The sequence below is a fragment of the Euleptes europaea genome, chromosome 7 (genome assembly GCF_029931775.1).
Source record: "Euleptes europaea isolate rEulEur1 chromosome 7, rEulEur1.hap1, whole genome shotgun sequence".
In the NCBI taxonomy this organism is placed as follows: domain Eukaryota; kingdom Metazoa; phylum Chordata; class Lepidosauria; order Squamata; family Sphaerodactylidae; genus Euleptes; species Euleptes europaea.
Genome location: NC_079318.1, coordinates 61,326,543 through 61,342,785, shown reverse-complemented (window position 1 = coordinate 61,342,785; position 16,243 = coordinate 61,326,543).

The window sequence follows — 16,243 nt, the reverse complement described above, 5'->3', positions numbered from 1 at the left end:
CAGGAAACTGACCCAGATCTTTTTGATGACTTTAAATATTTTTAATAAGAAATAGGCAAAAATCACATGCATGTGCCTTTCATAACTGAAACGTAGTTCGTTGTATTGGGCAGCATGTTTATTGTGCATTTGGGCATTCATACCACACAGAAAAAAACAGAGCACAAAACTGTTTCTTAAAAAATGTCCTTTTCTTTAAAATGAAAGAAGGGGGAGTCCAGAGTTCCTGATCTTCAGAGGAGCTGCTGTCTCTCTTTCAACCCCCTTCAATTTCCAACTCACTCCTAAGCCTCCAAGGAAATCAAGGGCTGGCCTGAGTTCAGAATTATCACAGCAGAATGGATCCATAGGGGCAAAGAGAGATGCACCAATTCGAGAGCAGCAGAGGAGCTTTTGCTCCCTGGATAGGGTTGCCAGGTCCCTCTTCGCAACTGGCGGGGGATTTTGTGGGCAGAGCCTGAAGAGGGCGGGGTTTGGGGAGGGGAGGGACTTCAATGCCATAGAGTTCAATTGCCAAAGCGGCCATTTTCCTCCAGGTGATCTGATCTCTATCAGCTGGAGATCAGTTGAATGAGCAGATCTTCTGCTACTACCTGGCAGTTGGCAACCTTATCCCTGGAACATGGATATGTATTTTGCTGTTCTGAGAAAAGCTCCAAAAAGCTGCAACTTGGACAAGTGACAGGGGAAATCTGGACGTAGTGGGCTCCTACTTGCTGTCCTAATCTCCTGGTCATTTTTTTTCAATTTTAAAAAATGTTTGAAGGGCTATTATTGGTAAGGTGAAGTATCAATCTGTAAAATAATAAATGCGTAGGGGTCATTTAATTTTTTCTACATGGCCAGCCGATGACTGAGAGATTGATCCAATGTTGGGCCTCTCTCTTGCAAGTTAACCCTGGTCAAGAGCTGGGCTTCCACTACTGATCAAGAACCGACTGTGACGGCTTTTTAAGCCCCACACATGCCTGTACCCAAGGTCTGTGCACTCCTTCCCCAACTTTCAAAACTTTGGCTTGAATATCAGTACCCCAGGCATTTTATTTTTCATTCTTCATATTCTCATCTGATATTGCCCTATCTCTTCCACTCACTCTCTTCTTTCCTCAGAAGTCCTGAACAACTAGCATTGGGAAATTAGGGGCCAGAAAGTAATGATGTTGGTGTAAAAAAACTGGCTTCTGCAAAATAAGCTGTGAAAAAAGCCTCGTGTCCCCCCAAGGATCTCTGCTGAGAGCACCGCAGCTTCCAGTAAAAACACTAACTTGGCCAGAAGAAGGAAGAGAGATCACAGAGATGCGACACTCCCTCCTCTGCCCTTTTCTTTGACTTTTTAAAAAGAAACCATCCAAACCATGAAAGAGCAACTGACTCCCAAATTGTAGCAAACAAACCATTTTATTACTAATAAACATAAATACAAACAACCTGTATAAAAGACATCACATTTGGTTTCGAGGGAAAGACCTGTTTCAAACAGCACTTTCTTCAGCTGAAAAACTAACCATATCATTGTTAGCTTGACTATAGGTTAACAATCATGGCACTAAATAAATGTAAGTGAATTTAGGTTTAACTTCTGCTCATTTTCTTCTTCCTTTTTTTTGAGAATTAGACATTTTAGACTTTCTTTATTATCTGCTGCTACATTTATAGGTACTCAAGGTTATGGACTGTATATGTGACCAATGCTATCACCACAGGCAGAGTTAAACCCTTCTCAGCCTGCTGGCTTCAATGAACTGAGAAGGATACAAGTTTAAGACTGCAGTGGGGTCCCTTTAAGAGCCAACTCGCTGCTTTCATATCGTTCATACCAGTTTCATTTCCACAGATGATTTTGGACCAGGAAAGGGAACGTCACATCCTTTTTGATGTTTGGCATCTGGATTTCCTTATTCAATATTGATTGTAGCAGTTGTGTTTACCTACTTTGTTCTCTACTGAGTTTAGAAGTTGAACTTTCCTTTGTGAATTATTTAGCACATTCAGAGGATAATGTGAACACTCAGGTGAATATTAGTGCCTGAAGAAAATGTTATTTGAAAAAGGACTTTAACTCATACATTTTCTGTGTTTTTATACAACCGTTTTCAGTATATATGTTTTTGCTTGTACCAAAATGGATCATTGTTTTTATCTGTTCTTGTGGGTTATCCGGACAGTGTAACCGTGGTCTTGGTATTTTCTTTCCCGACGTTTCACCAGCAGCTGTGGCAGGCATCTTCAGAGGAGTAACACTGAAGGACAGTCTCTCTCCTTCAGTGTTACTCCTCTGAAGATGCCTGCCACAGCTGCTGGCGAAACATCAGGAAAGAAAATACCAAGACCACGGTTACACAGCCCGAATAACCCACAAGAACCAATGAACTCTGACCGTGAAAGCCTTCGACAATATTGTTTTTATCGTTTGAGAGTCATCTGTGTTTTATAAATATTTTATTTTATTTTCAGCTATGCGACTTTTCATTCTCCTTTTTAAAAAATTCAAGCACATTTGTGTATTATGCCCAAATGCAAACCCTATTGAAGGGAATTACATGGACAATAGTTCATTAACCTTTTAAGCTACACTCACATTTCCACTCCCTCCACTAGCTGAAACTGCTATTTGCACAAAAGTTTCCCCAGCAAGGCAAATGACTGCTCCCAGGGGAAGCTTAAACCTGGTCTTTCTGCAATGCCACCATCCAAATCCATATCTGGCCCCCACACACCTTGTAAGCCTGGGCTACCATTTTTGTACAGGAAGGAGGGTGGGGGGTAGGCCATTCTGTTGTCTGTCTTATAGCAGGTGACAGTTAATTGTCTTTGTGTATCCATTTTGCCCAGAGTGCCTTCTCTTGCACTCATTGTGATGCCTCACATGTAGTATAATCATTTTTAAGTCTTCATTCAAAATAATTCTTTATAGGAATGATTCTCCATCTCTTTAGTGCTAGAGAATGTCTTCCCTAAAAAAAAAGCCTTCTTTTATTTGGGAAATAGGAATAAAGCTATATCTACTGCAACTAGAGTTGGAAAGCCTTCCCATGGAACCCCATGGCCCCAGGGGCATGACAAGCCCAAATCAATCCTTCAGGCACTGCACTGGCCTTGGCCAGTAGAGCACTTTAAAGACCAATATACTCATCTCTAGATTTTGTCTGATTTCCTTTTCAAAAACAGAAAAGCCTAATGCATAGTTCCAGTTTCTACATAACTGCCACATTGATCAATATAATAGTCCTTAGAGACAGTACTTGTGTGCATGTAAAAGTGGAAAACAAAAATAACTCCTGGAAAAAGAAAATTGCTCGAGCAAACCATTTTTGTGGAAGCTCATAGGGGGCTCTGGGGTGAATTACTTCCATATGTGTGCTAACAAGCAGCTGGGTTAACTTGCATGAGCACAAGGGCCACTTCAGGTCAAGCACCACAGAGGAAGATTTCACAGCATTGCCTCTCACACTGCACTTTTCAGTGGAGCAGTTCACACATTCCACTGCGAGTCTCTAAAGCTGTAAAACAGAGAGGCATAATGTGTTTGGGTGTCAATCAACTCATGTGCTGTCTGCAACTTTTAAATGTATTTATTACTTTAGATTACATGAAGCAATTTAGGAAATGAAAATATAACACAAGACAATTTCCTGTCAATAAAACCATCTGAAAAAAACAGTAAAACATAACAAAAAACAAACAAACAGCAATTTGAAAGCAGCAAATAGAAACAGCAGATAAAGCTCTATAAAACCCACAACACCCAAGGACATTGGAAAAATAACATCACTGTACTAAACAAAATGTCTGGCTAAACAAAGTTTTTCCTAGTGATGCTACCCTAAGTAGACAGTCTCCACTTTAGTTGGGGGATTTGCTGGAGACAGAGAGTGAGAGAGGGTAACTGGGAACGATAATCTGTGTATACCAGGACAATCCTGGGCAAAAACTCTCAAATGAGCAGGCAGTTGTATAATTGAAAGGGGTTTTTATTAAAGAAGTAAGTAATACAACAAGAAATATATCTCAAGCAATGAGCATACACACACGAAGCTTACAAGAGCTGACTAAGGCCAACTTTTCATGGATGATTTTGCTGTTCTCTTGCCGTGGAGCAAAAAAAGCATGATTTAAAAAAAAAATTTCATGGCCGTGAATCATCCCCGTCAATCCCAAAGTAGTTTTGGTTTTTAATGGGAACAAAGCAGGCAGTATTCTACAACGGTTTGGTCTGCCCCTTTGCTGGAGCCCTCCCCTTCCGACAAGCTCATTGTTTATGCCCGCCCCCAACTCTGATTACCTTGTGCGGTTCACCTCTGTGGACACGGCCCCAGCGCAAAAAAGCAAGCACCAGTCCCTCTGGTTTCCTTATATAATTTTTCTATTTACCATGCTCCCCATTTCCTCCCACCCCCATACTTGGCCACGTTCCCCCCCCCTTTCCCAGACTTTGACAGATGGTCATCGTTGTGCCCCCGCCCACAGTAGAGCTCCGGCCGTCCAGTACCAGGAACTTCCATCCAAGAGGGCTGGCAGCCTTGGAGGCGAGCCTTGGTGGCGAGGGCTCAGGACACCAAACCGCTCAACTCCACTTTCATGCAACCAAATGTATGGGGAGTTTTGCCTTGGATTTGCCGCTCTCTGGATGCTGTCTGGATGCACACTCTCCCTTCCCTTTGCAGCATGCCGATCCGCACACTTTCCCAAGATTTCCATAGTTCCTTTGTTCTGTTCTTTTACCAGGTTGGGGATGCACAGGATGCATGGCGGGGGGAGAGGAGGGAGACCCAGAGCAGACTGGCCACCCCTCCTCAGAAGGGTGATGGGAGGGAGTTTTGCCTTGGATTTGCCACTCTCAGGATGCACTTTTTCCCCATCCGAATTCTCAAAACTCAACAGTATGCCCCCAAAGCAGAGTTTTGAGAATTTGGATGGGGAAATGTGCATCTAAAGAGTGGCAAACCCAAGGCAAAACCTCCCATGATGCATAAATGGCCATACACTCTCCCTTCCCTTCCTAGCATGCCAATCCGCACACTTTCCAAAGATTTCCATAGTTCCTTTGTTCTGGTCTTTTACCAGGTTGGGGATGCACAGGATGCATGTGGGGGGAGAGGAGGGAGACCCAGACCAGATTGGCCACCCCTCCTCAGAAAGGTGACGGGAGTGAGTTTTGCCTTGGATTTGCCACTCTCAGGATACACATTTTCCCCATCCGAGTTCTCAAAACTCAACAATAAGCCCTCAAAGCAGAGTTTTGAGAATTTGAATGGGGAAATGTACATCTAAAGAGTAGCAAACCCAAGGCAAAACCTCCCATGCATAAATGGTCAAACACTCTCCCTTCCCTTCACAGCATGCCGATCTGTCCTGCCTTGGAGGGAGGCTGTCCCCCGGGCGCAATCCCCTAAACAGACCACCACCACCCCGCAAGAATGAATGACCGGGCTCGCTTAGGTTAGCAACGCCACGGCACTCGCTCTCTGAAGAACAAAGAGTGTGATCTGCAGCAGCTATGCGCCGCCCGGCACTCCTATGAAGAGGAAATGCACACATCTCCTGCCGGAAGACTTCTGCGGAGGTGGAATGATGGCCTGCAATACTTGTCGGAGCACAAAACTCCCCTTGTCCAATCACCATTCACGTGCGTGGCAAGTCACGGGGAGGGAGGAGAAATTTGCCTGCATGGGCCAGGAGAATAGATCCGACTCCAGGGAGTTTTTCATGGAAATTTGCAACAGAAAGGGAGGGGCAAACGCAAAGATCGCACCAACACAGGTTTGAGATGCTGCGGAGATGCTGCGAATTTTGTGGTCAAACCCATAACAGCCATGAAAAAACAAAAATTAGCAGCGCGGCAAAACAACAGTGAAACTGCAGCAAACCTCCGTGAAAAAATGACCAAGATAAAAGGGAGGAAGTTGGATAGGGTTTCAGGGATGGGGTGATAGTTACCAGCCTTGAAGGGACGTCCAGGGAAAGCAGGGCTGAAGAGGAAAACGACCTGCGTTTCCAGGAGCAAATAAAAGAACCTACACACAAGTGGGGAGCGCACAAGGATCCAGAACACACACACTATGAATGACGTTGTGACATTAGCTGGCTGCCCCATCTATCTATCTAGATCCCTTCCAGGGTACTGCTTTTGGTGTCTCATAAAAGCTATCGGGAACCCCTAAATAAGCCAACAGCCCCCAGCAATGCTAGTACTGGCCAGTGCCGGCATCAACTGAGTCTTTTCCCCCACCCCCCAATCACTGAACTATGTTATATCTAGACAACTGAATGGGGGGGGGGGATGATTACATGCTATCTTGGAGTTTTTTAGGGTTATATTATATATATTTATATTTTAATCTGATTTAGTTCTATGTATTTATATGTTCACCAGATTTTAATGATGCATGTTATATGTTGTTATCTGCTGCGAGCCCCGCTGCAGCGGGAAAAGGGGGCAGGATAGAAAGAAAAGAATGGCATGGTCAGAACATTATGAAATGCATGTAAATGCAAGTATTTTAAAAGCTGTTTGAAGGCTCTACTCTGAAGGGGGCCTGGAGATGGTTTTATTTGTTCATGGCATCTTTCAGAAGCAAGGTCCTGCCATTGATAAAACGTCTGAGAAATCCTTTGCTGCATGATGGGATTGGCAAAAGCAGTTTAGAACTGGTTTGAAGCCCTCCTGCTGGCACTGTTCAAAGGGACTTTGTCAGCGCCGCATTCAGAAAACCACTAAATGGGAGGGGTATCCATTAGGATTGTGACTAGAGTTGCCAACCTCCAGGCACAGCCTGGAGTTCTCCCAAATTAGAACTGCTCCAGACTATAGAGATCAGTTTCCCTGATGGAAATGGCAGTTTTGGAGAGAAGACTCTATGGTATCACATCCCCACTAAGGTCCCTCTTCTCCCAAGGCACCCCCCCCAAATCTCCAGGAATTTCCAAAGCTGGAGTGGACAGTCCTGATTATGACTGCTTTCTTCCTCCCCCTCCTCCAACCAATACATGCTCACAATCTTCTATATCTTCTGATTTTCCGAGAAAACATATACCTGGGTAGGCTCTTTTGTAGTGTACCAAATTGCATTTGTATACTCTCAGACGAATACATAGAAATTGGGGAGTAGGGATACTGGGTGCCATCTCAGCCCCACACAATGGTTGTCTGAGGGGTTAACTCAATGGTCTACAGCTTTTATAGAATGATTATTTAAGGAAGTAAATAATGCAATTATTATTTTAGAAATAACTCTTAAAGATTAACTATAAAAGATTAACTATAAATATATAAAGTGACTGAGGCTATTTTCATACTGGACCCGTTCATGTAAACACAGTGCATTCCTGTATACTCTGAGCGGCAGCCAAGCTAGAAAATATATATATACATTTTAAAATTCTGCCTGAAAACCTAAAGAGAGTTTGTACAACGGCACGTTTACCTGGAAGTCTGATGGTTAGACTAATAAATGACATCATATACTTGACAGAGGCTCCATTTAATGTTTGAAATGTGGCTTTTTCAACGGTGCCTTAAATTTTTAGAGGTTATCCTTCACATTGTAGGAGATCGTTTTGAAACACTCGGTGGTGGTAGCTCCATGTCTGTGAGGTTCTGTTGTATGGAAAAGTCAAGGAGACCCAGAACTAAGGTTGCCAGGTCCCTCTTTGCCATCAGTGGGAGGTTTTGGAGGCAGAGCCAGAGGAGGGCAGGGTTTGGGGAGGGGAAGGACTTCAATGCCATAGAGTACAATTTCTCCAGGTGAACTGATCTCTATTGGCTGGAGATCAATTGTAATAGCAGGAGATCTCCAGCTAGTACCTGGAGGCTGGCAACCCTACCCAGAACCCAACAGCCTCAGGCGACCTAACAGGAGACATCCTGTTTCCTCACAGACCAGATAGTACAAGCAGGAAGTGTTCCAGGCTATCTCCATCTCTTCCTTGTTTTAACCTTACAAAGCCTGCAAGAAAGGAGCTGGCCTATCACCATTTACTTTCTTTCTTCCTTGCTGGACTCCTGTGTGTTGACAACTACAGGACTGATAGTGAAGTCAGCTTTCTCAGTCACTCCTAGGGTTTCCAACCTCCAGGTACTAACTGGAGATCTCCTGGGATTACAACTGCTCCCCAGCTGATAGAGAACAGTTCACCCGGAGAAAATGGCTGCTTTGGTAGGTGGATTCTATGGCATTATACCCTGTTGAAGTCCCTCCTTTCCCCAAAACCCCACCCTCCTCAGGCTCCGCCCCAACAATCTCCAAGTATTTCCCAACCCAGAGCTGGCAATCCTAGTCACTCCATCACCATAGTGGAAAAATTACCACGACTAAGATTACCCTGCATTCCTTGTGGGCATTTGTGCCTTCACTTCACTACCAGCCAAAGTTGCCACCTTTCTTTCCCTTGGGATGCTTTTTATGGCTTTAAGGGTTGCACGATAGGCCCAGCAACTCCCAAGAGCTGGCCTTGCTACGAATTCTTTATAAGAACATAAGATAAGCCTTTTTGGATCAGAGCAGCTGTCCATCTAGTCCAGAGACCTATTTCACACAGAAGCCAACCAGCTGCCCTGGAAGGCCAACAAAACAGTGCATAGAGTCCAATTCTGATGCTGCCTCCTCGCAATGGTATTCCTAGCATGAAGTCCTATGCACACTTAACTGGGAGAAAGCACCATGGAACAAAGTGGAACTTACTTCTGAGTAAACATGGATAGGATTGCACTGTATGATAACAAGGGACCAAACAGCAGATCCATGTGTTTAAAGGATTTATTGCAGTCACACAGAAAACAGGGGCAGGGCGGTTGGGTTCCAACTTTACTAGCAAAAGGATGTGCAGCTCTGGACTGTATCATGCCTCCTGCCTGTGGCTCACTTCCCTGCAGTCTGTCCTCTGCAGTCACCATGCCCTGATTTGTTCCCATGAATCCAAGTCGTTTATGCATGGGAGTTTTGCCTGGGGTTCGATGCTCGCTCGACCCACAATTTTCTCTTTCGAATTCAGTAATTGCTAAGCACCAGCAAAAGTCACTAAGCTCAAAACTGGAAGTGTCTCCCCGTCCCTTGAGAATGATGCTTTGTAATTGGCTTTAGTATTTACTGCGAGAAAAACATCCAGTCCACCCCCCCCATGGAATCCCAAGTGCCGTGGTAAAATCCATTTCTCAAAAAGGGTAAATGTCTAAGGGTAAACGTGCGTCCAAGTACCCATGCATAAATGACCTTAAATCCCGATTCCTTGATCTCTCCTGAGATTAGCCAGGGTCAAATCGTCCTCCTCTCCATGCATAATACAAAGAGTGGGAGAGTGGAGCTGGGGTGGGGGTGACTTTTTTTACAGTAAGCACTACTGCCAATTACAAAGCAGCGTCTCAGGAGGCAAGGACTCAAATGCTTCCTGGTTTTTCATCCCCCAGTCGGAGTTCTGTCACAAAAAAGGGTTTTAAAATGATGCTTGGGTTTCTCCCCCACAGACGCATCCCTTCATTGCATTCCTTTGAAAGAGCTCCTTTCCCCAGATTTGATCTTGGTGCATAGCAATTTTTGAATTTGCTCAAGAACAGTGTGGGTCAAGGGAGCATTAAACCGCAAGTAAAACTCCCATGCATAAATGACCTAACAGCAACAGGAAGCCCTGAGATTTGTGAGGGCTGGCCACAAGGTCATCTCTAATGGACAGGAAACTCATGCATAAGTCCAAGGAGCAACTGAGTCAGTCCGAGGGCGAACATGAGTCCAAGTACCCATGAATAAACGACAAAGAAAGACACTTCAGGAAAGGGGTTGCAGCCTGCATGGAAGTAAGAAATGGCCAGGGGAAGGGTTTCACATTTATTTCATCCCTGAGTCCTGACTGGTCAAAGGGGAGGGGACTGTGCAGACAGGTGGAATTAGCTGGTCCATCCCACAATTGCAAGGAGGATTTTTGCCCATTGTTCAGGGTGATGACTTTACCTGCACATGTTGAAGCATAAGAATAAAATGTGCCTCCAATTTAGTTCAGAAAAGGAGAAGTCTCAAGTATCAACAGTTTTTGTTATGTGTGAGCTACTTTGCAAGTGCTTCCTCCTTTTACACTGCCTGGACACAATGCTCCATTATCAGGGTTGCCAGCCTCATGTGATGGCTGGCGATCTCCCACTATTACAACTGTTCTCCAGGTGACAGAGATCAGTTCACCTGGAGAAAATGGCTGCTTTGGAAGGTGGAATCTATGATGTTCTACCCCACTGAAGTCCCTCCCCTCCCCAAACCCTGCCCTCCTCAGGCTCCATCCTCAAAAACTCCAGGTATTTCCCAACCCGGAGCTAGCATCCCTACCCATTATGCAAGGCTATCTGATATCACTGTCCTAGTACAAATCAACATGCTAATTTGACCAAACTTGTCTAGCTCTTGGTTGAGGATCACAGCTATAGAATTTGACAGAAGTAACAGATTTGTGATGAGTTATGTAAGAATATGAGCTTACAAGCCGAAACAAAGCACATATGGCATTACATAAATACAAGGAGAGAAACGCCACTGGTGTTCAGCGGGAACTGCAAGTTCCTGGCTATTCTGAAAATGTGTTCATAAGAATTATTAAAGCTTAAGCTACTAAGACATGTTCTAGAATTAAATGGAAACATTGCTTTTGAGTTCAGCTGGCTTTGGATCAATCCTTAAGCCCCTGAGTGTGGGGGTTCTCCAAGAAATACTAAAACAAAACAAAACATTTGTGTCAAGTTGGTTTAATTCACACTGATCTTTTGAGAACACTGCTATCTTAGAATGGTTTGGAGCCAACATAATCCCATGCTGTTGCTTCAGCTTTTACTTGTACATATTGAATGCATCGACAGATAACGGTGTTTATTTGAAGGATTTTTTTCTATAGGAAAGTTATTCAAAAGGGTAATTTTGCTTTAAAGCTTATCAGTGTCTATGGTTGCCAACCTCCAGGTGAGGCCAGGAGATCTCCTGGAATAATAACATATCTCTAACAGAGATCCATTCCCCTAGAGCAAATGGCTGCTTCAGGGAGGGGCTGTGGCTCAGTGGTAGAGCATCTGCTTGGCATGCAGAAGGTCCCAGGTTCAATCCCCAGCATCTCCAGTTAAAAGGACTAGGCAAGTAGGTGATGTGAAAGACCTCTGCCTGAGACCCTGGAGAGCCACTGCCGGTCTGAGTAGACAATACTGACTTTGATGAACCAAGGGTCTGATTCAGTATAAGACAGCTTCATGTGTTCATGTGGAGGGTGGACTGTATACATTATATCCTACAGAGGTCCCTCCTCTTCCTAAACCCTGCACTCCCAAGCTCCACCCCCAAATCTCCAGAAATTTCCCAATTTGGAGTTGGCAATTAACTCATTATTAAGAATATTTAATAGAGTGACCTTGCTTAATCACACAGAAAATTTTAATTTTTGAAAAACCATTTTAAATATAAAAACTGCAGAGGACAACCACCACACTGAGTGAGAAATTCCCTACATTGTGTGAGACAAGGGGGAATGCCTCTTGAAAGATGAGGCCTGCTCCAAGGCAGTTACCAACAGGTCTGGAGAGAGAAAAATTTCCAGGCAAACTGGCAAGGTTAGCTGCAAAACATTCGTGCATTTTATTTATTTAATTAATTAATTAGATTTATAACCAGCCCTTTCCCTACCAAGACAGGACTGCTCACATCCAACAATAGACATCATAATACATTAGTTAATATGTGTGTGTGTGTGTGTGTGTGTGTAAAGTGCCGTCAAGTCGCAGCCGACTTATGGCGACCCCTGTTTTGGGTTTTTCATGGCAAGAGACTAACAGAGGTGGTTTGTCAGTGCCTTCCTCTGCACAGCAACCCTGGTATTCCTTGGTGGTCTCCCATCCAAATACTAACCAGGGCTGACCCTGCTTAGCTTCTGAGATCTGACGAGATCAGGCTAGCCTGGGCCATCCAGGTCAGGGCATATTAGTTAATATACAATATAATAAATAATGTAAAATCTAAAATACACTCTGTTTAACAATTTAAACTAAGCAATTTAAATAAAGATGGCTCTAAAATGTCTTCCGTATCAATGTCAATAGTGCTGGGAAACTTCAGGTAAGAGATGGATGTTAACCAGTAAAAGATGGTATGGAATAATACTTAAATAACTTAAAGGATTTTTAAAAATTCTTTAAAATACACTAATGTATGCACAATCTATTTATTAACTGATTAAAACCCATATAATTAAGATATCTTTAACTGGGTAATAGCCCTAGTTATTACCATTAATAGATCCTGTATTGGTCTCACAGAAAGGCTGGTTCCTAAATTGCCGGAATAAACCAAGCTAGGCCTGTGAAACCAGTTAATGCTAATCCTAATGGTTTGGGACAAGTCACTCTCTATGTACCGTACTTACTTTTCGTAGCTCCAAAGGATGTTGTGAGAACTAATTAGGTAAGAATCATAAAGTACTTTGTACATTGCAATGTGACCAAAAATCTAAATTATATCACCATACTGTTTAGGGTTGCCAACTGCCTAATTGTGGTGGGCGATTGCCTGCCAATCAACCGGGCTGCCCGCCAGCCAGCTGTTGGCCGGCAGGAGGAGCAGAAAGGGGGGAATGATCCCCCGCATGCTCCCAAGAAGGCTCCAGCCTCCTGTTCCACACTGCAAGGCCCGATCAGGCTTGTAGCATGGAAAGGGAGGCTGCAGCGTTCCTCCCAGCCCTGCTGTGCGTGCGCTGTGAGCGTGCACACAGCGGGGCTTGGAAGGCTCCAGCCTCCCCCCCCCCCCATGCTACAAGCCCGATTGGGCTTGTAACGTGGAAAGGAACGCTGCAGCCTCCCACCCAGACCCCGCCCTCCTCAGGCCCCACCACTAAAACCTCCCGCCGGTGGCAAAGACGGACCTGGCAAACCTAATACTGTTCTATAGGCTGGTAATAGTTTACAGGTTAACATTTTCAAAGGAATTAAAATGATCCTTCTTGTAACTTGCAGCTACTGCCATTGTTATTGTTCTTTCTATGCTTGTTAAAATAGTACCTAAAAACATAATACAGATCAGTGTAGAATTGTGATAGTTTATGCAGGTATAGGAAAATATAAGCAATAAAATCTTGTTGGCTGTCTATAATAGGGGATAATAAGAATAAATAATATTTTAATTGATTTTCAACTATCTAATTTACACAGCAGTTTACAACATCAAAACCAGATAAAATCAAAACCAATGGATCAACAAATCAACAGCAGTAGATTCAATCCTTACTTCAGATCAATCTTAGCAGTACAGAGCAACCTAAAAGCTGGGCAGCACAAGAGAAATTTTGTCAGTTCCAAAAGGGAGTAAATGAGAGGGCCAAACAGACTTCTTGGAAAGGGCATTCCACAAAAACAGGACACAGGAGGATGCAAATCTTGCGTCTACAAAACATAAAAGATTTCTATTCTTATTATTTAGACAAATTCATAGAGGACAGATCCATTAATGGATCTATAGTCATGAGCGCTAATAGACAGGGTTCCTCTTTGCCACTGCTGGGATATTTTGGGGTGGAGCCTGAGGAGGGTGTGGTTTGGCTAGGGGAGGGACTTCAGTGCCATAGAGTCCAATTGCCAAAGTGGCCATTTTCTCCAGGTGAACAGATTTCTACCGGCTGGAGATCAGTTGTAATAGCAGGGGATCTCCAGCTAGTACCTGGAGGTTGGCAACCCTAGTAATAGAACTTCTATTTTCAGAAGCAGTATACGTTTGCATCTCAGTTGATGGGGAGGGCAGCAGTGTTTGGCAGCTTTGGCCTCTGTTGCTCAGAGCAGGGCCTCAATAATGAAACAGATTATACCAATGTTATAGGGTTATTGTAAATATGAATGTGCTAATGTATATGAGACAATTTAAGTACAATAGAAGTAAATGCTACATACATGCTAAATAAAACAGGCACAACTGAGACAAGGCTCTGCGTTTTAAGTTCAGTTTACATTACTGGGCAGTAATGGAATCAACAGAACTATTTAAAAGCTGAACTATAACTGGATTGTGCCTATTATTATCCCTCTACTCTCCAAAGTTAGAAAAATTTCTGATGGCTCAGCACGACATGTTTAAATAGCAGCTACGTTATTTTAAGGAAAGTTTATAAGAAGGCAGAAGCTCCTCATGAGAAAAGAGCCATTAATTAATTGGAAGGGTTTTTTAAATTATTGCCTGCACGTAAATTATTGCCCCCACCCCCATTAAAACCAGCTTTCTAACATATTTCACCCTAAACCTATTTATAACAGATTTGGTATCTGCTTTACCAAAATATCAGAAAGAAAATCTTTCTCCAGATCTATTGTAGCATTTCCTACTCCAAAATTAACAGCGTACAAAAATATTGGAAAGTAAAGAACAGAAGATCACTCTAAGGCAATGGCTCTTACCTGTGAGTAAGCCCCATTAAACATAGCGGAGATTACTTTGGGGTAAACATGCATAGGGTAAGCTGCACAGCTGCAGTTCTAAACACACCTTTTTGGGAGTAAATTCCACTGAACACTTCTAAGTAGATCACGATAGGTAGCCTTGTTAGTCTGTCACTAGCACTAGAAAAGAGCATGAGTCCAGTAGCACCTTAAAGACTAACACAATTTCCATCAGGGTATGAGCTTGTCAGAAATTGTGTTAGTCTTTAAGGTGCTACTGGACTCCTGCTCATTTCTAAGTAAACATACATAGGACTGGCTTGCATAATAATGAAGAGTATTGTTTTTCTTTCTCTGGAGATTGCTTTGGAACAGCTACGGAAATTGAGTGTCTTTTTTTCCATTTCAACTGCTTTTGTCCTTTCACACCCTAAGGTTCTGGATGACTGTTAGTCTAAACAGTGGGAAGCACCCAACCACCTGTTGCATAAAGAGCTCTGAAGTAAGAAGATGATGCACACCATCAACAACTCCAGCCCTGATGGAGCGTTTCTTGCTTCCTTGCGTCCTATCTGTTATAGTAAGCAGAACCCCAGTTCTATATTAAGGCCAGAAGACATGCAAATGTGTTGTTGCGGTTCTAGGGGTCCTTGTTATGAGAGCACTCCCAGCCAACATGGGGGAGCTACAACAAAGATTTTACAGGACTATTACAAGAACTGGAAATGCAGCTTCAGAAAACTAAGGAAGGAGTCAGAAACAGTCACTCAAGATTCTGTCACATTATCATTGAATCCAGGTCTTTGGGTGCTAACGCATGGCCGTTTTGTCCCCCATTTCTACCATAAATATAGCGAATGTCCCATGTAAGCACACATGGTCATTGCCCAACCGCCTGCTCAACCTTCCCATTTCCAGGACATAGGCAGTTTTTCCCAATCCTGCTTTTCCCCGATTTAAATAGTTGTTGCGCTGCAGCCGCGGGTGTTTGCCGGTGCATTTCTGAATGCCCGGCCCTGGCATCAGCAGGCAACGGCTGGAAGTGCGCATCATTGGCACCAGAAGGAGCTGCTGCCACCGCTTCACCTCTGATGGTGGGGCTCCAAGATGCAGGCTGCAGGTTGCTTTGTGCTGAAACCCCAGCTGGTTGGTACAGGGGGGAAGTGGAGGAGGGTGTGGGTGCAGGAGAGGGGGGGACAGGGGAGAGAGAGGCGTGGGTCCGGGGGCCGAAAGGAGCCACCATTGGCTGCTGCCCCATTTGTTTGTCCCTGTCCCCATGCGTTCAGTTTTTTGAACATGGGGTCATAAAATGTGAGACAGGAAAGGGACAAACAAATTCGATTACAGCCATGTGTTAACATGTTTGTACCGTTAAAAAATGGTGTCAGAGGTAAAAGTGCTTTTTTTGAAGGCAAAAGGCTCACACAGAACTGTTTTCAAGCTGAAGAAACAGATCACTGGAACAAGCAGATATTTGATAATGGCAGCCAAGCTGATTCTTGTTCCTGGGCCTGTAGATATGATAAAATCTTCAATAACTAGATGTTGTTTAGGGCACAATGAAAAGATCTGAAAACAGCAATAGGATGATGGGATGGCAAAATCAAAAAAGTGAGGCTTGCAACTTTGCTATCTAGGATATGATGGGAATTTCAGCAGATCCAACAGTATCTGGATTGACCATCACCAAAGAGCAAAGATTCTTCCAAACAATCAGAAGCCCTGCAAAATCATTTTGATCCCACCAGAAATGTAATGTATTTATGTTCTCTCCTTAATAAATGTGAGCTAAAACACCTGCTGGAACCAGCAGTCATTATGTTCCCAGGCTGTGCACAATGTGCACATGGTACTCTGCAAGAAGAATTT